The 23,736-nt window shown below is 36.7% G+C and overlaps 1 long non-coding RNA gene across 4 annotated transcripts in view; it reads left to right on the forward strand.

Annotated features, from left to right (window-relative positions):
- Positions 1-23,736, forward strand: part of LOC114008134 (uncharacterized) — a 300,116-nt gene that overhangs the window by 204,766 nt on the left and 71,614 nt on the right. For 3 of the 4 annotated variants that reach the window (XR_003549695.1, XR_003549697.1, XR_003549698.1), the window contains exon 3: positions 1,835-1,880. This is a non-coding gene — a long non-coding RNA (uncharacterized LOC114008134). Of the gene's footprint in view, positions 1-1,834; positions 1,881-8,521; positions 8,583-23,736 lie in introns of those variants that run through there. The other variant, XR_003549696.1, reaches the window with a different exon arrangement.

Raw genomic sequence — 23,736 nt, forward strand, 5'->3', positions numbered from 1 at the left:
CAAGATAACAAAAATTATCATCCAGATCTGAATCTTTACCTGTTTTTTGACTGATTTATCAGTTATTGGGAGAGTGGTATTAGCATATTCAACTATTTCGTTTCATTTATTTTGAAGCCAGATAATGAGATGCATTCACGTTTATTGTGTTTTTGTCAATATATTGACCCTGCTATGGAACATTTCCATCTTTATCTCAGTACAAGTTCTTTTTCTTGAAATGTATTGTATCTGCTGTTAATACAGACCTCAGTTTCTTATGGTTAATGCTTATAATTTATCTTTTTCTATCTTACAAATCTTACTTTATTTGTTTCAGCATTTGACCTTTTTTTTGGTACAGGACATAGAGTTAGATCTTTATTTTTTGTCTTTTATGAGTTTATTTTACTTACATTAATGTAATTATTTGTATTACTGAGTTAAATCTTTCAAGCTATTTATTTCAACTAATCTTTTGTTCCTTTATTCTACCTTTCTTTCCTTGTTTTAAAATTAAAAAAATTAAAATCAATTTTACTTCAACTGTTGACTCTTACCCATACCTCTGTATTTTTACTCGATCATTCAGATTTTGTTTTATTTTGGTGGTTCAGATTTTCATTGGTATTACCATAGCCACTCACTTTTAACCTTTCATAGTTTAAAGTTGTTATTGCTTTATATGAACCATAGGAAATTTGCTTTACATGAAGATAGTTCCATTAACATTACTTTCCTTTCCTTTCCCCCATGACCAACTGCACCGTTGAATCTTAGAGCTAGTGATTTGAAAAACATGTGAGGTGCTTGTATGTGTGTGCCCAAAATGCTGAGAGGAGACACGGAGGAGGAGAAGGGCTTGTGGCGTGACCATTTCCCATGGAGAGTGCTTTCTCACTTTCCATTTTTCTCTCTCTCTCTCAAACAAGTGCAAATGTCCTATAGCAAATTAAAAACAAAATAAACAAACAAAAAAAATCCTATAAAGTTCCTGCCTACTTGGGTATTCTCTAATGTTTTTAAAATACTTTTTACAGATTAATTATTGTTATTTATAGAAGAGTTTAGCCAAGCTATTTTGCATTACTGTAAGCTGGGGACTCCTTCAGTTCACTTTGCCTTTCTTCTTCTTTCTAAAATTTTACTCATAATAGAGAGCATTTGTAAGAGAGAGAGGAAGAGAAAGAAAGAACTTTACCTTTCCCCAGCCCTCCAGTTCCTAAGGCTCCTGGGCACTTGTGTACATGCCAGGCATGTTTCTGGCCGACCTGAGGATCTGAACTTGCAACCAGTCACTTGGCCTCCAGCTCTACAGTTCAGTTGGTTATTGACTATGCCACCAAGCTAGGTCTGCCTTTTTTTTTTTAATGAGTCCTTTGCAGCCTTTTAAAATGTTAACCACCTCTTTGAGAAGTAGGTTATCAGTGAATAAAGTATATAACATTGTATTGCATCTTCAGTTTATGAGGAAGTTTTATACATATTTGTTCTCTTTTAGATCTTGACCCAGTCTAGTTAGAAGCTGATTCTAGGCCCTGTGCATTTCTTACAACACCAAAACCATCTCCAAAGGGACTCTTTGTTTTATAACTGAGGGCTCCCCAGTTATGCCCTGTTCATAAGAAATGCATGGCTGGATGTAGTTGAATGGAAACAGGAAAGGGGAAGACTTCTCAGGGCTGGGCAAGCACAACTGGACAAGTTCTGCCAATTCCCCTTGATTTTCGGCAGATGGAATTTCTGGAATCTGTGTATTTGTTCCCCTGCCATTCTCTGGTGCCCCAGAGGCTTATACAGTAATACCTGATTAATAGAGTTTCCCAGACCGTCACTGTGGTTGTCTTATCTGCAGATTCAGACACAGAGAAGGCATGAACACAACATGGACCTGGCACAAGGTAAGGACCCTTGAGGAAACTGTCTTGGCCACAGCGATTGGTTCTGGATGTGTAGCCAGGCAGGAAGGCATACAGCCCAGAGAACTTGGCAAACTTGAAATGTACCAGGCCTGGATGAGCACAGGTGTGTAGGGGTATGATGGTGAGAGACATGTAGGAATCCCCTGGTCATAATCGCAGAGAAGTGAGCTATAACCCAGACAGGACCCCAGAAAAATCAGGGCCTTGCCATATAACCCTGATGACAGTCTCGAGGGGCCTGGCATGCCCGGTGGAGCCAAGAGTGGGGCTTTCTTTCAACTCATTGCTCAATGTCAGGCCCTATGCCAGGTAGTGGTGTGTGTGTGTGTGTGTGTGTGTGTGTGTGTGTGTGCTCTTCATCTGATTAAGCAAACATCCTGATAACTGAGTCAATCCATAGAAGGAGCCCTGCATGAAGGAGACATTCAGGGGTCTGACCAGGCCTGGATGAGCACAGGTGTGTAGGGGTATGATGGTGAGAGACATGTAGGAATCCCCTGGTCATAATCGCAGAGAAGTGAGCTATAACCCAGACAGGACCCCAGAAAAATCAGGGCCTTGCCATATAACCCTGATGACAGTCTCGAGGGGCCTGGCATGCCCGGTGGAGCCAAGAGTGGGGCTTTCTTTCAACTCATTGCTCAATGTCAGGCCCTATGCCAGGTAGTGGTGTGTGTGTGTGTGTGTGTGTGTGTGTGTGTGTGTGTGTGTTTTCTCTTCATCTGATTAAGCAAACATCCTGATAACTGAGTCAATCCATAGAAGGAGCCCTGCATGAAGGAGACATTCAGGGGTCTGCCCAGTGGGGTTAAGGCTAATATTGCAACTTCATCACAAATTTACGACAAGCCTCTAAAATTTCTATCCTAGATGTGTGTTCATTTGAAGTGATCCTTCTATTCACTGGCCTTTCAGTTTGCCCATGCCATGAGTTGATTTTCTGGTCCTTCTGGGTTACTGGCAGCTAGAGGAAGCATGGGCTGCTATTCTCCTTGGCAGTCACTATTTGTCCAGAGCTGGACTGATGCTCTCACAAGCTTCCAGTCTGACTTAGAGGGCACTTATGCACCCACTGTCCAGTGAGCATTCCCAGTGAACCTGTCCAGAAGGCTGGGGTTTGCTCCAGAACAGTAATTCTGACATATCCAGAAGGCAATGAGAGATTATTAGACTGCCAAGTGCCTCTGCAGGCAGAGAGTAGTATACTAGACCCATTTACCAATTTTTCAGAGAAGTCCTAGGTAAGACATTACTGTCCCAAGGATATTTCTTTGTCACTTTGCTGTATCTGCACAGATGACCAGATCCACTAGAAGCTTGACCTAGGAACTCCTGTGAATTGGTCATCACTGGATGTCTATTTGTTCCCATTGAGTTTGTTCTGCATGCACACTGGACAACCCTGACGACCTCTATATACTGTGTATTTTGTGTGCTAAGCTCACTCCTAATTTCATTTTTCTCTCTATTACCATTAAAGCTTTCATTTTTCTCTTTGTTCCACTTTTCTCATCTACTTAGCTTAAATTCAGTTTTACCTATTGTTATATGGAATGTATTTAGATAATCCACCTTAAATCCTTTCTTGAAAAAAGGTATAAATAAATAAACAGGCAAATAGACAAACATAATCTGTGTGAGATAGACTTGGGTTTCATATGATAGTAAGCATTTTTCTCCATAGTTCTAGGCAGCAAAGAAAACTGCACATGAATTTTAAGCACAGGTAGATTTTCTTCTGTTCCTATGGTGGTTCAGTTTTGGAGATGATGGTACGGAGTTGAACCTTTTGCTGGAACTTCTTTAGTGGGAGTATTTGTGCAAAAGAAGTTATCAAATGTTACCAGCCTGCTATTTAGTGCTGCTCTTCTTTCCCCCAAATTTGAATTTGAAGGAATAAAATTGTCTTTTGAGATTTACATTACATTATAGATCAGAATAGAGAGTGGTAAAATTCTGGGCAGTGAGACTGAAGTGAAGACAATGCCAGGGAGCTATAGTGATTTACTTAACTAGCTTATGTGCATATGTGGTCCCATCTTATTTGTGTTTTAAATTAAAAGCATGTACATGGTCAGGTTAGCTCTCTAGGATGAGGGTGGAGTATGGTCCCCTCTTCTTTCTCTGGATTTCCCAAGAGGTTTGGTGCTTACTCAGTTGAAAAAGGACCTTGCTGGTTCCAAGTACCTCATGGAGTGATGCGGGAAATAGGAACAGTTCCCCATCAGACCCAGTTTTCTGATGTCTGCTTTTGTGAGTGCCATGCTACACATAGGTGATACTAAGTGGCTTATCTACTGTTGAAATATCTCACTGCTATTGCAGAGTGTATATGTATAAAGATAGAAGTTGGCCTTCTGCAGTGCTACCGTAACCTGTGGTCAACATAAACACACTAGCTCCTGATGTTTTCTTTAGGTTCCCAGAGGAAAGATCATCTTAGTTCCTCAGTACTGAACTTGGAGGAGTGCTTCTCACCTGACTTTCCAACTCTGTAGCCCTATAGATTCATGTGCATGGTAACTTCTTCAGGAGCATTGTCTCTCTCAGTAGGGTCAGGGAGGACCAGTTCTAGGATCTGCCTTGCCTAACACCATGTCTATTTCCCTTTCTCAGGTAACAGAGATGCAAAGAAACAGTGCATTCTTTGGAACAGGGAATAGACAGCCAGGTGGGGAAGCAGGATAAATAAGTCACAAGGGTAAAAATGTGGGCAGTACCTTTCAGAATATGTCCTTGAAAAATGGCCAGTGGATTTGGAGGGGCATTGCACATTACATGGGGGTAGGAACCATCCTGTTGATTTAAATTTCCTGGTAAATAGTTGTTGACCCAGTGGGAAGGCCACTTTCAACATGGCAGTGGATATACTGTGACCTCTCAGAGCCAGATGTTGTTCAACATTTAAATACATATGCTCTTCTGATTCTGCTCTTTCCATGCTGCCATCTGCTTGTGATTAGGCTTCTGTGTAGGTTGTCTGTAGGGAGAGACTATGTGGGTTCTGCCATCCAGATTGTTCTGGTCTATGTGACAGTTTTCTCTCTCATCAAAAGTTTTAAATAGACATGATTTATCCTTCAAAATCTTGCTAGTTTAGAAGCTACATGTCTATTTTTCAGAGTTTTATCAGCTCTATCAATTTTTGGATCAACTAGATAGTAGGCATATCCTAGTGTATGGTACATTCTCCAAGATGCTCCCACTCTGTGACACCACTCTAAATTCATTCAACCTTGCCCTGGTTACAGCCCAGTCTTAGTGTAGGCCTTATCCAAGAGAGCATAACCAGGAGTGAAATAACTAAGCATTAAAAACAAAAGGAAATTGACAGCAAACTGCCTACCAAGATAAAAGAAAAACTACAAAACAAAATGAGCAGCAAAGCAGCCCAGAGATGAAGAACAATAAAAGGCAGGAGGTTGAGGGACAGTGGTGGAGGGAGTATTGCCAGAGTTCAGGAACCAGTGCTACCAGTTATGAGCTGGAGCCATGGAAGGGACATCACTCCTAGATAATCTTCCTTGACCAGAGAGAGAGAATTTAGGAGAAATATTCTGGCTTATCTATTCCACCTGCTCTTTAATTTCCCACCATTGTTTCCCACTGGCCAAGCTCAGCTGGAAGCCAGCTCACACAAGTACTGGGGATGTGCAGGCTTCAGATTCAGGCCCAAAGGATGCTGCTTTATCAGGAGCAGAGCAGGTGAAGGACAAGGGACCTGTCCTGATGGCCCACTTTGCTGTTCTCTTATCACATTGCTGAAGGGTATTCACCTTCTAGAACAAACCAGTGTTACTTTGAATAATCCATTGGGGCTATTGTTCTCAATGGTAAGGAGACTGCTGGTAAAGATAACAGAACAAGAAAAGCACTGTCTCTCAATTCTCAGGTCAAGCTATTAGAGAGATTTTGCATCTGAGACCTTTTCACTGGTTCTGAACAGCTGGAGAACCTGGGCTTGCCTAACCCTAATACCTTTCCTGTGAGCTGATATCTTTAATGTGCTATTCCTCAGCAGGATTATAATGATTTTCAACTTCTAATGGAATTCCTACTTTTAATTTTCTTTTAAAAGGAACAATAATAGCATTTTCCCCATTTGAACAGTCTTAGATGGTAAAGGACCTAGTTAGCATTTATCACATGCATTTTCTCTAACTCTCACAATAACACTGTGGAGTAGGCACTAATATCCCCAATTTACAGATGATGATTTAAGCCTGAAAGAAGTGACATAATGAGTTCAAAGTCACATGGCTATCATTATGTATTTGTATTTTATACCTTATCTTGTTCTACAAAGAGGATTTCAAGGGATTCACGTAACGAGTAAGAGATGGAATTGAAATTAAAACACAGGTCTTTGCTCTTACACTATAATGAGATGCTCGTCTTGCTCTACGGTATCAGAATACTAGGCCAAAGAGAATTCTAAAGGTTGAATACTTCTGCTTTCTCCTTTGCCTATGTTTTAAGGGTGGAATCACAAGTTCTACAGCCAAATAAAAGTCTTAAAAATATCATCTGACCTCTTGGAAACTAAATAATCTTTCTTCCTTCAATTTGGAAACTGAGACTTAGAAAGGTTAAGAGCCACATGTAAAATCACATATGGCACTATTATTGCTGTGGGATATTTTGTAGTTGCAAGTTAAAAAGAATTCTTGATCTGTCTCTATCCAGGAAAATGTTCACTGTTTTGGGACCCAAATTTTCTCTTTGTGTACTGGCAAGCCTGGTTTTGACCCATGAAGAAATCATGGAAAGCAAGATGGAAATTCTTTCATGCAAAGCACCATATTATAGTCAAGCTGGATTTGGATAATCCTGAGATAGCCCCATCCCTGCTCATGTTTCCTTTGTGATGTTGAATGGATAGGATGAGAATAGTCTCATTTGCTCAGGATGAAGTCAAAACCTAACGTTAAAAGAGACTGGACATGATTCTTAGACGGTTTACTCTTCATTTAAATACCCCCTAGTGCTGTCAGTTCTTAATGCAAAATGCCTTCACTTCATTCAGAGTAAAAGCCCATGTTCTTACAGTGATCTGCAAGGTCATCCAAGAGATACCCCCGCTCTGTGTCTCTGACTTCAGCAACTACTACTCACTCCTTTGCCCATTTCCCTCCAGGTACACCAGCTTTCTCACTTTACTATGAATACATGTGTGTTTCTGTTCTCTACCAGGGAATTTTGTCCCAAGGTATCTGCTTGATTCTCTTCATTTAGGTGCTTCACTATCACCTTATCAGAAGGGCCTTTCCCCAAATCCCGTCTGAAATAGTATCTCACCCACACCTGTCACTTTACCATACTTGTCATTCTGTAGGTCTCTGTCTGACTCCAGTTTTCTTCAGCTATCTTATCACCCCCAATGCATTATAATCTTATTTATATATTGTCTCTCAATACCCATTAGATCGTATGTCCTCAAGGGAAGAATAGACCATCAACCATGTGCTTGCCCATATCTTTAACATCTACAATAGTACCTGGCAGTATAGCAGACATTAAAAACTATTTGTTGAATCAGTGAATGAAATAGTGAATAAATGAATTGTCTTCTCCCCTCCCACAACACTGTCTTCCCTGAGGCATCACCACTTTTGTCAACAGCTTTCTAAAATTTTGCTGACATGGTTCCTCTAATTGCATACACTGCCTCAATGATCATTGTTAAATGCAAATCAGACCATGCCCCTCTCTTGTTTAAACCCTTCAGGGTTCCCTATTGCTTTCCATGGCCAAATTCCTACTTGCCTCCCAAGCTTCATCTCTTGTTGTTTTTTCTTTGCAGACTTTGTGTTATAAAAAATAAGATTAAACTTCTATTCTTACACCATGTGATTACTCCTGCATTCATTTTCCACTTACTACTGTGACAATTCACCACCAACTTAGCTCACGTACCAACTTCAAATGACATGTATTTATTATCCTTCAGTTTCAGAGGTCAGAAGTGGGCAATAGGTCCCACTGGGCTAAGGTCAGTTATGCACATGGTGGTGTTTCTTGAGGCTTGAGGAGAAATCCTATTTCTTTATCTTTTATAGCATCTAGAGTCCCCCCCACCCCCAACTCCTGGACTCATGACTACCTCCCTTCATCTTTGAAACCAGCAATGTAGCATCTCTCTGACTCTATTTCTGTCAACACATACTCTTCCCACTTCCTCCCTCTACTACCTTCTTCTGTTGTTAAAGTTCCTTATTGAGCCTTCTCATAATCTGGGATCATCTCGTCACTTTACCAACCTTAATTCTATCCTCAGCTTAATTTTATTTGCCATAAAATCTAACATATTCACATCCCTTTTGGGAAGAGGGGGTGATTTCTTTCTTTCTCTCTCACTGTCTCTCTCTCTCCAGCAAATGCATGTATCCTATGGCAAAAACTTAAGTAAGAAAATAGAAGAATATAAGCCAAAAGTAATAGAAAAGAGAAAAGGAAGAGAGGAAAGAAAGAACAGAAACATTTTGTAGATAATTCACTTTCTCTGGAGACACAAAGAAAGATGCCTAAGTCCTCAAGCCAAGCTATATCTACTCTTTAGTCTTTTCATGGGTGATCAAATCTGATGTGACTTACTCACACATGTGTGTGTTTGTATACAGGACAGATGCTGCTGAGGTGATTTGGAGGAAGGCCTTGAGAGACAGAGGCATTCAAAGGTTTACAACCTCCTCTCTTCTTTTAAACCCTTCAGGGTTCCCTATTGCTTTCCATGGCCAAATTCCTACTTGCCTCCCAAGCTTCATCTCTTGTTGTTTTTTCTTTGCAGACTTTGTGTTATAAAAAATAAGATTAAACTTCTATTCTTACACCATGTGATTACTCCTGCATTCATTTTCCACTTACTACTGTGACAATTCACCACCAACTTAGCTCACGTACCAACTTCAAATGACATGTATTTATTATCCTTCAGTTTCAGAGGTCAGAAGTGGGCAATAGGTCCCACTGGGCTAAGGTCAGTTATGCACATGGTGGTGTTTCTTGAGGCTTGAGGAGAAATCCTATTTCTTTATCTTTTATAGCATCTAGAGTCCCCCCCACCCCCAACTCCTGGACTCATGACTACCTCCCTTCATCTTTGAAACCAGCAATGTAGCATCTCTCTGACTCTATTTCTGTCAACACATACTCTTCCCACTTCCTCCCTCTACTACCTTCTTCTGTTGTTAAAGTTCCTTATTGAGCCTTCTCATAATCTGGGATCATCTCGTCACTTTACCAACCTTAATTCTATCCTCAGCTTAATTTTATTTGCCATAAAATCTAACATATTCACATCCCTTTTGGGAAGAGGGGGTGATTTCTTTCTTTCTCTCTCACTGTCTCTCTCTCTCCAGCAAATGCATGTATCCTATGGCAAAAACTTAAGTAAGAAAATAGAAGAATATAAGCCAAAAGTAATAGAAAAGAGAAAAGGAAGAGAGGAAAGAAAGAACAGAAACATTTTGTAGATAATTCACTTTCTCTGGAGACACAAAGAAAGATGCCTAAGTCCTCAAGCCAAGCTATATCTACTCTTTAGTCTTTTCATGGGTGATCAAATCTGATGTGACTTACTCACACATGTGTGTGTTTGTATACAGGACAGATGCTGCTGAGGTGATTTGGAGGAAGGCCTTGAGAGACAGAGGCATTCAAAGGTTTACAACCTCCTCTCTTCTTATATTTACTATCTCACAAATTGTACCACCATTCAGAGAGCCAATGACTAAAAATCTTGTCTTCATGCCCAAAAGATCCAAATAAAACACTTAACCCAATAACTCTCTAAAGTTTCTAAGACCCCAGTATATTAAATATTCTTGAACTAAGTGACGGGAAACGAAATAATGGGAAGCTACATGACAACACAGGTTTGGCAGCAATAGATTTGGTATTGAAACTCAAGTGTCAGAAGTTGCTTCTCTAAGAGGAAGTTGATAACATTTATATCACAAGGTTGTTGTGAAAGCTGAAGGAATTATATTAATAAAGTGTCCGCCATGGTACTCATATATTAGGTAGATAGAACTTTCTGAATTCTGCCCACAAGCAGGGAAATGTTGCTATGGCTGAGACACCTGCTCAGATGGACTGAAACTTGGTCTCTGAATTGTCACATTCCTGGGTGGCATTGGTTCTATGAGGTAATCCCAGCCCCTAGGTGACAAAGGAAACAATTTAGTCTCTAAGGGTGATGTATCAATGGCAATACCTGAGAGAGCAGGAGCAGCTGAGGATTCAAAGTGTCTTCCCATCTGGCTAGTGACAGTGACCACGAGCAAAATGTGGAACTTTGCCAGTGGAAGTGAACAGATAGTCTGGTAGATTTACCAGACATTTCCTTTGCATGTGCATGTCTTCCATGTCTTATCACAGAGAATTCCCAGCTACCTTTTTTATGCTTGTCATTGTCATTTCCCTCTCAACTGGAAGTTAAGAAGAATCAAACTCAAGCTAACAATGAATGCATTAAACAGATAAGCACCCTCTACTTTAAAGTGTCAGTCACTGTAGAAACATGGAATTTTTATTTTAACTGGTCAGACATTAGGTGTGCTTAGCCACCAAGAGCCTTATTTATTATCATGATGGAAGCTGGATATAGGGATGCAGTTAGGGAGGAGAAGATAGCCATAATTCCTTGATGCCTTTTTAAGACCTTAACTCATTTATACTGACTGAAGCTGAAGCCACAAATGGAGGAATTATCGAGCCACTTGCTTGAAAAAGTGAGGAACTGTCAGACATAGAGCCTGGCAACAGAGCACATTTGAAGAAAAGAGATTTTTATAAAGGTTTATGATAAATTGTAGCAAGTCAAAACTTCCCTTAATAGGAAAAAAGTATTACTCAGCGTCTGGATATGCAGTGACTTGTAGGCAATCTCTCTTGGTTCCTTTATGCCCTTGGGGCAAGAGCTTTTCATTAGGAAACACATTCTCCTGAAGGATCACTTGTATAGATTTTGGACATGGTAGCATATGTGTATATTCTGACCAATAGTCATGCAATTACAGATCTAGAACACTGAAATAGTTCACATCCATAAAAAAACCAATTAATTTACAATAAAGAACTTCAGCTCTTAAGAACTAGAAGGGAAAATACTGATACATGCTTTGATTTTTTTGGGCATGTCCAAGCATATCTGCTTTGCTACATCCTGCATTGCCAAATCTTCCCTTTGAACAGAATTTTCCTTTGTAAACTTGCTAGCTGATGAGATTTTTAAAATAAAGACATAAGCAAATATTGAGTAATTGAACATGTCCTTGGTTATTTAAGTGTTATGGCTGGTGAGGATTTTAGAGGATAACCAGGAATTGGTAAAGTTAAAAGGGAAAAGGTATTATGGCTAGATGGTGGTGCATGTGTAGATTCAGGCCATTCTCCTTCCCTCATACCTTTCTGAAAAACTGTTGGGTGAACTTGAGTTCACGAAAGCTGGACTTTATAATGTTGGAAAGGGATTGGTGAGGATGAACTAAAAAATGTATAAATGGCTTTGGTGCCACATTAAGTACATATGTCTTCCCTCATAAGAAGGACTATGTGGAAGCTTTTTGGACAGGTAACTTTTACTGTTAGATGTATGTTTCAAGGAGTGAAGTCTGACTACATGGTCTTGGTTGGTGGGTTATGCCTAGTGATGGGGCATACAGAAGGTGTTAGGTGCCGGTGTTGCAAAGCAGGTAGGAGACCAGGAGCTATGTCTAGTTTTGGTGTAATCAACAGAAAACTGGAGTACTGGGTTGATTACTAACGTAGGGGTTAAAGTACGGTGTCTAAAACAGAAACCCAAATACCTTCCCTCAGGCATGAGACAAAAGCAGGCTAGCATCCATGATATTTGTACCTCAGATCCAAAGAAAATTTGTTCAAGGATCTTTTTTATCCTTTCTGCTATGGTGAAAAAATACCAGTGGTGAATAATATCTGAAAAGCTATAATTTATGGCAAGGGTCAAACAAACACTCTAAGAACTATGGAAGGAAAAAAATATCTCATTTGGAGATTGGAAAGATTCATGGAGAAGAGAGCATCTGAATGTATGTCTGGATTTTAAAAATGTTAAAGATAGAGAGGATAGGCTGGCCATGTGGCCTAGTGCTTAAAGAAACCAGAACCCATGTGACCAGCCTTGTAGTTTGAGTTCCAGACCTGATGGTTTGAAAAATATCCTGGGTATGCATGTGTGTATGCTTCAGGATAGAGAAATTGAGGAAAAGGGATTGTGATGTGACTATGCCCAGTTGAGGCATGCTTTCTCACATTCTCGCTCTGTCCCTCTCTCTCTAGCAAGTACACCGCCTTCTGTCAGAAAGAAAGGAAGGAAGGAAGAAAAGAAGAAAGAAAAAGAAAGAAAGAGAGAGAGAGAGAGAGAGGGAGGGAGGAAGGAGGGAAGGAAGGAACAATAAAGTCAAAGCTAAAATAGGATTGAGAGAGAAATCAATACAGAAGACAAAGTAGTCCAGTATGGCAACTGTCAGAATAGCTGAAAAGGGATAAAACTACTTTCTCAGGGAATAAGAATACATGGACAAACTACAAAGGGAAAAATCTTCAAGTTCCTTAGTGGTTGTAAATTCTCTATTTAGTGGGTTTTTAAATAATCTAGGAAGAACTCCTAGATTGATTTGTTCAGCATATCTTTAGCATTCACTATGTGTAAACGTTCTATTAGTTGTTGGGGATACAGAGATTGATAATAACACTAATACCAAACATTCATATAGTAATTCCCATGTGCCAGGCATTGTTCTAAGACTATTACATATGATAGCTCACAGAATCTTTTGCAAAAAGTTTTTGAAGTGCTTAATTTTATTGTTTTTCTCATTTTATAAATGAAGAAATGAAAGCATGAAGAAGTTAAATCATTTACCAACTAGGTGGTTGGTGGTAGAACTGAAATTCATTCAGGTTTAGTCATTTGATTTTAGAATCTAGGCTATGAACCACTGAGCTATGTTGCTTTAGAATAAGTTGTAGGTCCTCTCCTCATAGAGCATCAACTGAGAAATCATGGCAAAAACTCAATTAGACCTCAATAACATTGATAAAAAAAATTGGCAGTCTTCCTCTTCTATGGAAGTGAAATGAACAAAAGCTGAGATTTGTTACCAACAGAGCTGCTCAGTAAGAAGTACTAAAAGAACTCCAGACTAAAGACAACAGATAACAATGATGAAAACATTAATTTCTAGGAAGGAATAAAAAAAATCAGAGATGCTAAATTTTTGAGCAAATATAAAGAATTATCTTTCCCCCATCTTGGGGTAACTTGACTGTACAGCTCTGCAATATTCCTAAATGCAAAGGTGAAACAGGGTAGAATAAATCCAAATATCTCCAGAGAAAGAAAACTTGAATATATCATGTGTCCATGTTGCCCATACAATTTGCCAGTGGGGACTTTTCCAATGAAAAACTGGGAAAGGTTTTACCCAGTTAAATCTGCAAAGATACTTGAGGATTTTCTCTGATAGAGTCCCAAAGTCCCAGTTCATTTATGACTAGAAAGCCTAAATGGGCAATGTGCCAGTCCCACCTGCTTGAAACATCCTTATTAGACAGCAAAGTCAAGTGGTGAAAGGATTAGAATGCAGTCTGGGAATTCATTAGAGATGGAAGAAGTCACAGGCCCTGAGTAAGTTTTTCTGTAACCATGTATATGTTCTGGGGAATGTATCTAATAAAATACCAGTACCCAATCATATCACCATGTTAAGGGCTGGTCCAAAGATGCTGATAATTTTGGAAAATGTGCCAAACATACAAAAATCCCTTGTATGAGGGGGGATTCTACATGTGTATTCTTGCTTATGGTTGAATAAATGTTAGGTGTGATAATAAGATCGGAATATGTTGATGACTCATAAATTATGTATGATTATTCAGGGCATGGTTTAGGTCAGATTCCTTAAGAAGCAGAACCTGAAATAGGGATTTGAGTTCCCCAGATTAATTTACTAATTATTTGCATGCACTTTTTTTTCATGTTTTTACTTTAAACTTGTCCTTATTTTACATAGAAATCTTGTTACTTGTAAACAGCAAAATCTTATGTCTTACTTTTGTATCCATACTGATAACCTTTGCCTTTTAGTTGAAATGTTTTGTCCATTTATACTTAATGAAATTATTGAAATGATTATGTGTAGGCCTATTATTTTGTGGATTTGTTTTCTATTTACTCCATCTGCTTTGCAGTTTGTCCTCTACTTTTCTGTCTTATATATTTTTTCAATATTTCATCTTAATTCCTCTAATACCTTTCTAGTCATATCTCTTTGCATTATTTTTAGTGATTACTCTAAGTTTTTTTTTAAAAATACATCATTAATTTATCACAGTGTACATAAAGTTAATATTGTGTCACTAACTTAAAATATAAGGCACATTCAAAATAATTCAGTTTATGCCTACATATTATGGTATTTTTGTCACTTATTTTAGTTATGTAGTAAACTTCATAATGCGATGTTCAAACTGTTGTTTAAAATAATCAGTTGCTGGGCTGGCCCTTTGTCCTGGTGACTAAGAAAGTCAGATCCCCTGTGACTGAAAACATAGTTTGAATACTGGCCCCAGTGGCTTGAAAAACAACTGGGTGCCTGTTCATGCATGTCCCAAATCCAAACAGGGTGGAGGAAATTCTTTTAGTATTCTTTTTGGTACAGATATGTTGATGACATAATCTCTTAGTGTTAATTTATCTGAAACTGTATTTCATCTTCATTTATTTAAATGAGTTAGCTGTTTTTATTTTCACTTTTTAAATCAACTGTATTGAAATTCAATATATTTACACTGAAATATGCCTATTTTAGTGTACAGTCAGGAATTTTGGTGAATTCTTTAATGCACAAATCTTGAGATACAGAGCTTTCCATTATTTTAAAGTCTCCTTAAGTAACATGGCAGTCAATCTGTTCTATTCTTTATCAATTACAGGCAACTACTGCTAAAACTATAGATTTTTTTTTTTGCTCATTATATAGTTTCATATAAAGTAGAGTTTTAGAGTATATCCTTTTCTCTTGGCAATATAACATATTTTTGAAATTTACTGATATGTGAGTATCACAACAAAATTTTTTTTGTTTGCTGAGGACTATTCCACTGTGTGAAAATGCCATGAAGTTTTTATACATTCACTTTGATAGACATTTTTTTGTAGGATATCCAGTTGTTCAGCACCATTTATTAAACTATCCTTTCTTTATCAATTATATTGTCACCTTTGTTGAAACTGATTGATTTTAAGAATATAAGTGTATCTGGATTATGTATTTGGTTGAATTTTTCTGTGTATGTAACTCTATGTCAATATCACACTCTCAATTACTGTAGCATTATACTAAAGTTTGAAATCAAATAACACAACTCTTATAATATTTTTCACTCTTTTCAAAATTATTAGAGCTATTTTGGGTCTTTTGTATGATTATATTAATTTTAGGACCCTCTTGTCAATTTTTATAAACAAGTCATCTGGAATTTTGATTTTGATTGTACTAGTTTTATAAATCGATTTGGGGAGAACTGCCATCTCAACAATATTGAAGTGGTCTATCTATAAACATGATGTTTATTTCTATTTATATAAATCTTAATTTTTCACAGAAGTACTTTTTAGTGTACAGGTCTGGCATTAGTATATATCCAGATGCTTTGTTAAATTCATCTTCAAGAATTTATAATTTGGGGGGACCAGCAGTTGGCTAATGGCTATGTTGCTGGACTCCCATGAAGTCAACAATGGTTTGAGTCCTGGACCCAGTGGCTTAAACTCATGCCAGGCACGTGTGCATGCATGTCCATGATCTTGAAAGGAGAATGAAGGAGAAAGAATTGTGGCGTGGCCATTCCCCTGGAGGGTGATTTCTCGCTTTCTGTCTCTCTGGTGAGTGCATGCACCCTATAGCAAAAAATCTCTCAAAAAAAAAAAAGAATTTATAATTTTGGATGCTACTATGACATAAATTTCAATTTTCAGCGATTCATTTCTACATAAAAAAATTTTATATGCTGTGTGCACATTCTGTAACCTTGTTAAATGCATTCATTAAGCTAGTAGATTTTGGAGTTTGTGTAGGACATTCTCTGTATAAAATTCTATTATTTGTGGATAAAAACAATTTTACATCAACCTTTCTCTCTTTTATATTATTTAGTTGACTAGAACCTGCAGTACAGTGTTGAGCAGAAGTGAGAGTGGGCATCTTTGCCTTGTTCCTGATCTAATGCTTTACTTTAAACATGATATGTGCTCTGAATTTTTCATCATGGCCCTTCTTCACATTGACATGTTTTATGTTTATAGCTATAAAACTCCTTTCTTTTTTTTTTTTTAAACTTGAATGGGTATTAAATTTTGTTCAATGTTTTGTCTACTTAGTTAACCATATGGTTTTATTCTTTATGAATTATTATGAGATTAATGTGGTAAATTACACTGTTTGATTTTCAAGTAAAATCAATCTTGCATTTCTGGGAAAAACTCCACATGGTAATGATGCATTATCTTTTTATATATTTCTTGATTTTGTTAGAAGAAGTTTCACATTAATTTTCGTTGGGGATACTGGTCTGCAGGTTTCCCTTATTATTGCATTGTCTGGTTTTGGTACCAGCTTAATTCTGGGTACCTAAATGAGTTGAGAATATTCCCTTTTCCAGTTAAACCTTGTTTTGTAGAATTCATAAATGAAGCCATCTGGACCTGAGTTTTTATTCATGGGATGATTTTAAATTAAAATTTAATTTATTTAATATATGTAAGGGTCTTCAGACAACATGTTTCTTTAGTCAGTTTTTGATAATGTTTTTCTTTCAAAGAGTTTATTCATTTCATCTACATTGAAATCTTGGAATGCCTAGATTCTAGAGATGTCTCTGGAAAAGAGAATGCCCAGACATTTCTGATTAGGTCATTCACATCTTCTTTTGTGTTTTGGTCAGTTTATCTAGAAATATATTAATTTTGGTAATTTTTTCAAATATCCAGTTTTCAGTTTTATAAATGTTTCTCTATTATTTTTTCTGTTTTCTAACTTATTTGCATATACTCTTATTTTTACTATTGTCTCCATTCTATTTATTTTGGATTTAATTTACTCTTCTTTTTCTAATTTCTGAAGGTTTAGGTAGTTTGTTTGAGGCCTTTTTTTCCTAATATAAGCATGTAAAAACATAAATTTATCACTTAAAATGCTTTTAGCTAGGCCAGACCTGTACCCTAACGATTGAAGAAGTTGGATTCCACATGGTTGGCTAGGATTTGATCCAAGCTCAAAGACTTGAAAAACACACTGAGTACATGTGTGTACATGCCCCAGATCATGACAAGATTGAGAAATGGAGAAGAGACTGAGGTGTGACTATGCCACATTGGGGTGGATATTTTTACTTCATCTATCTCTCTGTCTCTCTTGTAAGCACATGTACCCTCTGGCAATTAAAAAATTGCTTTAGCCACTACAGTTTCTATCTTTTTATTCACTTTTACTTAGTTTAGAATATTTAAAAACTTTTCTAATGATTTCTTCTTTGAACTAAGTATTACTTAAAAGTATGTAGTTTCTTGTCAAATATTTGTATTTTTTTTTCAGATAATTCTTATTAATTTCTATCTAATACTGAGTGGCCAGAGGGCATTATCTTTAAGAATTAAATTTTTAGGACCAGCAGTTGGCTATGTTGCTGGACTCCCATGTAGTCGACCATGGTTCGAGTCCTGGACCCGGTGGGTTAAGCTCACGCCAGGCGTGTGTGCGTGCGTCCTTAAGATCCTGAGAGGAGAATGAAGGAGAAGGGATTGCGGCATGGCCATCCCCCCGGGGGGTGATTTCTCACTTTCTGTCCCTCTGTCTCTCTCTGTCTTTCTGGCGAGCACATGCACCCTATAGCAAAAACCTCTCCAAAAAAAAAAAAAAAAAAAAGAATTATATTTTCAAATTTAAATTGACCTATTTTATGGTTCAGGCTATGATCTATCTTGGTTAATGTTCTCTGTACACAGTGTTATGTCTAAGTGAAGATCCCTTCCATTATATTTAAGTTGATATATTTGACAATGTTATTTTGGTCTCTGAGGCTCCATTAATTTTTCTTATTTTTCTCATTTTGTATCTTAGACTGTATAATTTAATTTCATATATCTTTAGGATCACTTTAGTATTTTTTTGGTTAATAATTTCAATCTATTAAGCCTCTCTAGTAGATTTGAAAATTTATTTTATTATATATTTCAAATCCATATTTATATTTTGCTCCTTTTAAAAATAATTTCTATCTCTCTCTTTATATTGCTTTTTAGGCAAGACATATTTTCATACTTTCCTAATATACTTATTATTATTTTTGCTTTTGGAGATGTTTTTGGTATAGGGCATGTGAGCTCGCCAGAAAAACAGAAAGCGAGAAATCACCCCCCAGGGGGGATGGCCACGCTGCAATCCCTTCTCCTCCATTCTCCTCTCAGAATCTTGAGCACACACGCACATGTGCCCAGCATGAATTTAAGCCACTGGGTCCGGGACTCGAACCATGGTTGACTACATGAGAGTCCAGCAACATAGCCATTATGCCAACTGCTGAGCCCACTTTGAATATACTTATGATATCTGATTTAAAGTCTTTTTCTACCAAATGTAAGATATGAGTTTCTGTTGATTGCTTTTTCACTGTGTATGAGCCATACTTTCCAGTTTCTTTGCACTTTAAGTAAGTTTTTTGAAAATAAGATATTTTTAAAATTTTATTTTAAATTTATTTATATTCATTCACTGTACATCATTACAGTATACAAAATAAGATTTTCCATTCAGAATACACTGTATATTGGCTCAGTCGAAGATATTATCATAGGTGTTATCATCAACAAACAATTTTCTGTTTCTTGTTTCTTATATATTTTGCTTTTTTTTCCCTCTTTCTCCCTTAATTCCCTACCTCTCACCCTCTACCATTTCCCTCCCTCCTCCCACACTGTCTCTGGATTCTATAATTTCTTTCCATACCATTTTTTTTTTCACATTTTGTTGATTCACTAAAGATTTTAATTAATCTAAATACTTTCAGTAGCAAGTACAGCTGATATATGCATATCTATGAACACACTCTGACTTTAGGTGTAAACCACAGTGAGTAAAATGCACATACTATAAAGTAACACTTACCTGGGGCTATATAGTTTACTGCAGTCATTAAATAGGTATTTTTAATGAATTTTTTTTAATTTCAAGAAAAACAGTTTTAGTTTTAATAGATCAAAATAAAAAATGTTAAGAGAAATTTGCTTAAGGCTTAAAGGCTGGAAAAAGGTTAGGATTCAGTTCAAACAATAGGTAGATAAACTATCAACAATTCAAGAGAGGACAAAAATCTTTAGAAAACAAAACATAAAAGAAAATCAGTAATGTTTTAAATACGGCACAATATCTGAAAAATAAGATTTCTGTCCTCTCTAGGACTTGTTCTTTGCTATCGTTGTTTCCTTCTTGGTATTACTTGTTTGTTTAGTATCTTTGTGGGCTAAGTTTTAAAACTTTACATATTTGTTATGTGAACTTGTTGACTGAATTAAATGCTTTATTTGGCTAGTGGTCTGTTAACAATTAGACAAAGAGTTCCTTAAACATCTTTTTTTTTTTTTTTCCTTTTCTATGGGGTACATACGCTCGCCAGAGAGACAGAAAGATAGAAAGCTAGAAATCACCCCCTGGTGGGATGGCCATGTCTCAATCCCTTCTTCTCCATTCTCCTCTCGAGATCTTGGGCACACACACACACACACACACACACACACACATACACCTGCGCCCAGTGTGAGTTTAAGCCACCGGGTCTGGGACTTGAACTGTAGTCGACTACATGGGAGTTCAGTGACATAGCCATTATGCTAACTGCTGATCCCTTTCTTAAACATCTTGAACGTGTAAGTCTCTCAAACTCTTCTGAAGGGTGTTTTATGTGTTCTAGGAATGTTTTCAATGCTCTAGCAGGCAGTTTACAACTCTGCCTTAGTCTTCACTTCTTACTTATGCAGAGGCTCAAGGTCAGACAGAGGTGAGAGGGTCTTCTTAGGTTTCTCCTGGGCACTTTAATATTCTTAGAAATATATCCTACCATTTTAAAGCCCTTCTTGGGTGTCTCATTTTCCAGTTTTTCCTCGTTAGGTTTTTAATCAACTTTTTGTTAGATCCAGCTGCTCTAGCTTCCTCTGACAACTGTGATGTTAAGCAATTGCCACTGATTGTTTTCAAAAAACTTTTCCTCACTCTAGGGCTGATTACACAGAGAGATTTGTGAGTTAGGTCAAATAAAGGCAAGCTTTGAGAACTGAGCTTTTTCAGACAGCTGCTGAACAAGTCAAATAGGGACAATTACCTAGGATGGGACTTTTGGATTATTTCAAAACTTCTCTGTCTTCTTCAGTGGCTTCTAGTCTGTGTGCTTTTGTTCATTGATTTCTTTGATTTTTACAGGTACTATGATTTTGACAACATTGGTTTTCAAGTCTAGGTGGAGCTATGAAGTAGAGATGGTAATGGGGCATGTTGAAAACACAACAAAGCTTAATGTTCCTTTAGAAATTCAATTATTTTTGTGAAATAATGCTCCTTAGATTGTTCTAAGCCATTGGTTAATATCTGTATTTCTGAAAGAGCTGATTTTGAAATTGTTTTTACCAGTGTTCTAGTTGGTTTTATGGATAAATGGATTTTAGAATTTTTTTCATCTATCATTCTGGAGGTACTTCCTTCCCATCCTTTTACTTTTAGTTATCTCTTTAGATTTTAAGTGGATTTCTATAGACAGCATAGATGGGTTTTATTTTTCATCCAGTTTGACAATCTCTGTCTTTTAATTGGAAGTTCAGATGATGTTTTCTGTGTAATTTTCCTATCATTGGATTTAAATATTTCTGTTTGTTTTCTATTTTCTTTATTTTTTTCTCTTTTTCTATCTTCTTTTGAATTAAAGTGTATTTTGGGGGCACATTTTAGGTCTACTAGTTTATTAACTATGTATATTTATTATACTTTTGTGATTTACCCAGAGTTTGATATATGCTACTTTAGCCTATCATAAACTATTGAAAAGTAATATGGTAACATCTTTTAGTTTTAATAGATCAAAATAAAAAATGTTAAGAGAAATTTGCTTAAGGCTTAAAGGCTGGAAAAAGGTTAGGATTCAGTTCAAACAATAGGTAGATAAACTATCAACAATTCAAGAGAGGACAAAAATCTTTAGAAAACAAAACATAAAAGAAAATCAGTAATGTTTTAAATACGGCACAATATCTGAAAAATAAGATTTCTGTCCTCTCTAGGACTTGTTCTTTGCTATCGTTGTTTCCTTCTTGGTATTACTTGTTTGTTTAGTATCTTTGTGGGCTAAGTTTTAAAACTTTACATATTTGTTATGTGAACTTGTTGACTGAATTAAATGCTTTATTTGGCTAGTGGTCTGTTAACAATTAGACAAAGAGTTCCTTAAACATCTTTTTTTTTTTTTTCCTTTTCTATGGGGTACATACGCTCGCCAGAGAGACAGAAAGATAGAAAGCTAGAAATCACCCCCTGGTGGGATGGCCATGTCTCAATCCCTTCTTCTCCATTCTCCTCTCGAGATCTTGGGCACACACACACACACACACACACACACACACACACATACACCTGCGCCCAGTGTGAGTTTAAGCCACCGGGTCTGGGACTTGAACTGTAGTCGACTACATGGGAGTTCAGTGACATAGCCATTATGCTAACTGCTGATCCCTTTCTTAAACATCTTGAACGTGTAAGTCTCTCAAACTCTTCTGAAGGGTGTTTTATGTGTTCTAGGAATGTTTTCAATGCTCTAGCAGGCAGTTTACAACTCTGCCTTAGTCTTCACTTCTTACTTATGCAGAGGCTCAAGGTCAGACAGAGGTGAGAGGGTCTTCTTAGGTTTCTCCTGGGCACTTTAATATTCTTAGAAATATATCCTACCATTTTAAAGCCCTTCTTGGGTGTCTCATTTTCCAGTTTTTCCTCGTTAGGTTTTTAATCAACTTTTTGTTAGATCCAGCTGCTCTAGCTTCCTCTGACAACTGTGATGTTAAGCAATTGCCACTGATTGTTTTCAAAAAACTTTTCCTCACTCTAGGGCTGATTACACAGAGAGATTTGTGAGTTAGGTCAAATAAAGGCAAGCTTTGAGAACTGAGCTTTTTCAGACAGCTGCTGAACAAGTCAAATAGGGACAATTACCTAGGATGGGACTTTTGGATTATTTCAAAACTTCTCTGTCTTCTTCAGTGGCTTCTAGTCTGTGTGCTTTTGTTCATTGATTTCTTTGATTTTTACAGGTACTATGATTTTGACAACATTGGTTTTCAAGTCTAGGTGGAGCTATGAAGTAGAGATGGTAATGGGGCATGTTGAAAACACAACAAAGCTTAATGTTCCTTTAGAAATTCAATTATTTTTGTGAAATAATGCTCCTTAGATTGTTCTAAGCCATTGGTTAATATCTGTATTTCTGAAAGAGCTGATTTTGAAATTGTTTTTACCAGTGTTCTAGTTGGTTTTATGGATAAATGGATTTTAGAATTTTTTTCATCTATCATTCTGGAGGTACTTCCTTCCCATCCTTTTACTTTTAGTTATCTCTTTAGATTTTAAGTGGATTTCTATAGACAGCATAGATGGGTTTTATTTTTCATCCAGTTTGACAATCTCTGTCTTTTAATTGGAAGTTCAGATGATGTTTTCTGTGTAATTTTCCTATCATTGGATTTAAATATTTCTGTTTGTTTTCTATTTTCTTTATTTTTTTCTCTTTTTCTATCTTCTTTTGAATTAAAGTGTATTTTGGGGGCACATTTTAGGTCTACTAGTTTATTAACTATGTATATTTATTATACTTTTGTGATTTACCCAGAGTTTGATATATGCTACTTTAGCCTATCATAAACTATTGAAAAGTAATATGGTAACATCTCGGAAATGATGTATTTATAAATATTATGTAATGTACTTATACTTAAATATAATGCACTTATATTTAAATATGGTCAAATTGTTTCAAAATTGTATATTTTAAATACAAAGATAACTTTTACATTTACCCACTTATTTAATATTTAGGTGCTCATCATCCCTTTGTGTACATCCATATATTTGTCTGGGATCATTTTTTAAACTGACATATAATAATTGTGCATATCATAATAATTGTGCCTATCCATGGGATACAATGTGACTTCAGCATAAGAATACAATGTGTATTAATCAGATCAATGGTATACCCATTATTTAAACCATTCGTCATCACTTTATGTTGGGGACATTTAGAATTTTTTTTTCTTTATAGTTACTCTGAAATATACAGAAAATTGTTATTAGTTACATTCACCTATTCAATAAGTGAGTGGTTAAAGAAAAGTCGAATATACATGTATATATATCCATATTAAAGTATACTTACATATATATGAATATACTCATATACACAAAGGAATACTGTTTAGCCATTAAAAAGAATGAAATCCAATCATTTGAGGTAAAGTGAATGAGCCTGGAGGATGTCATGTTAAGTGAAATAAGCCAAGCATAGAAAAAGAACTACCATGTGTTCTCATTCACATGTAGCTATTAACACTAGAAATTGTTCCTCCTATTTATCTGTAATTGTGTTTCCATTAATTAAAATCTCTTACTTGCCCTTTCTTACTATACTTCCCAACCTGTGGTAGTCATTCTTCAACTCTCTATGATGTCATTGTCTATTAGCTAAAGTAGCCTTTATTCTAAGGATGGCTTAGCTCCACTTT

The sequence above is a fragment of the Tupaia chinensis genome, unplaced genomic scaffold, assembly GCF_000334495.1.
Source record: "Tupaia chinensis unplaced genomic scaffold, TupChi_1.0 Scaffold000291_1, whole genome shotgun sequence".
NCBI lineage: Eukaryota > Metazoa > Chordata > Mammalia > Scandentia > Tupaiidae > Tupaia > Tupaia belangeri.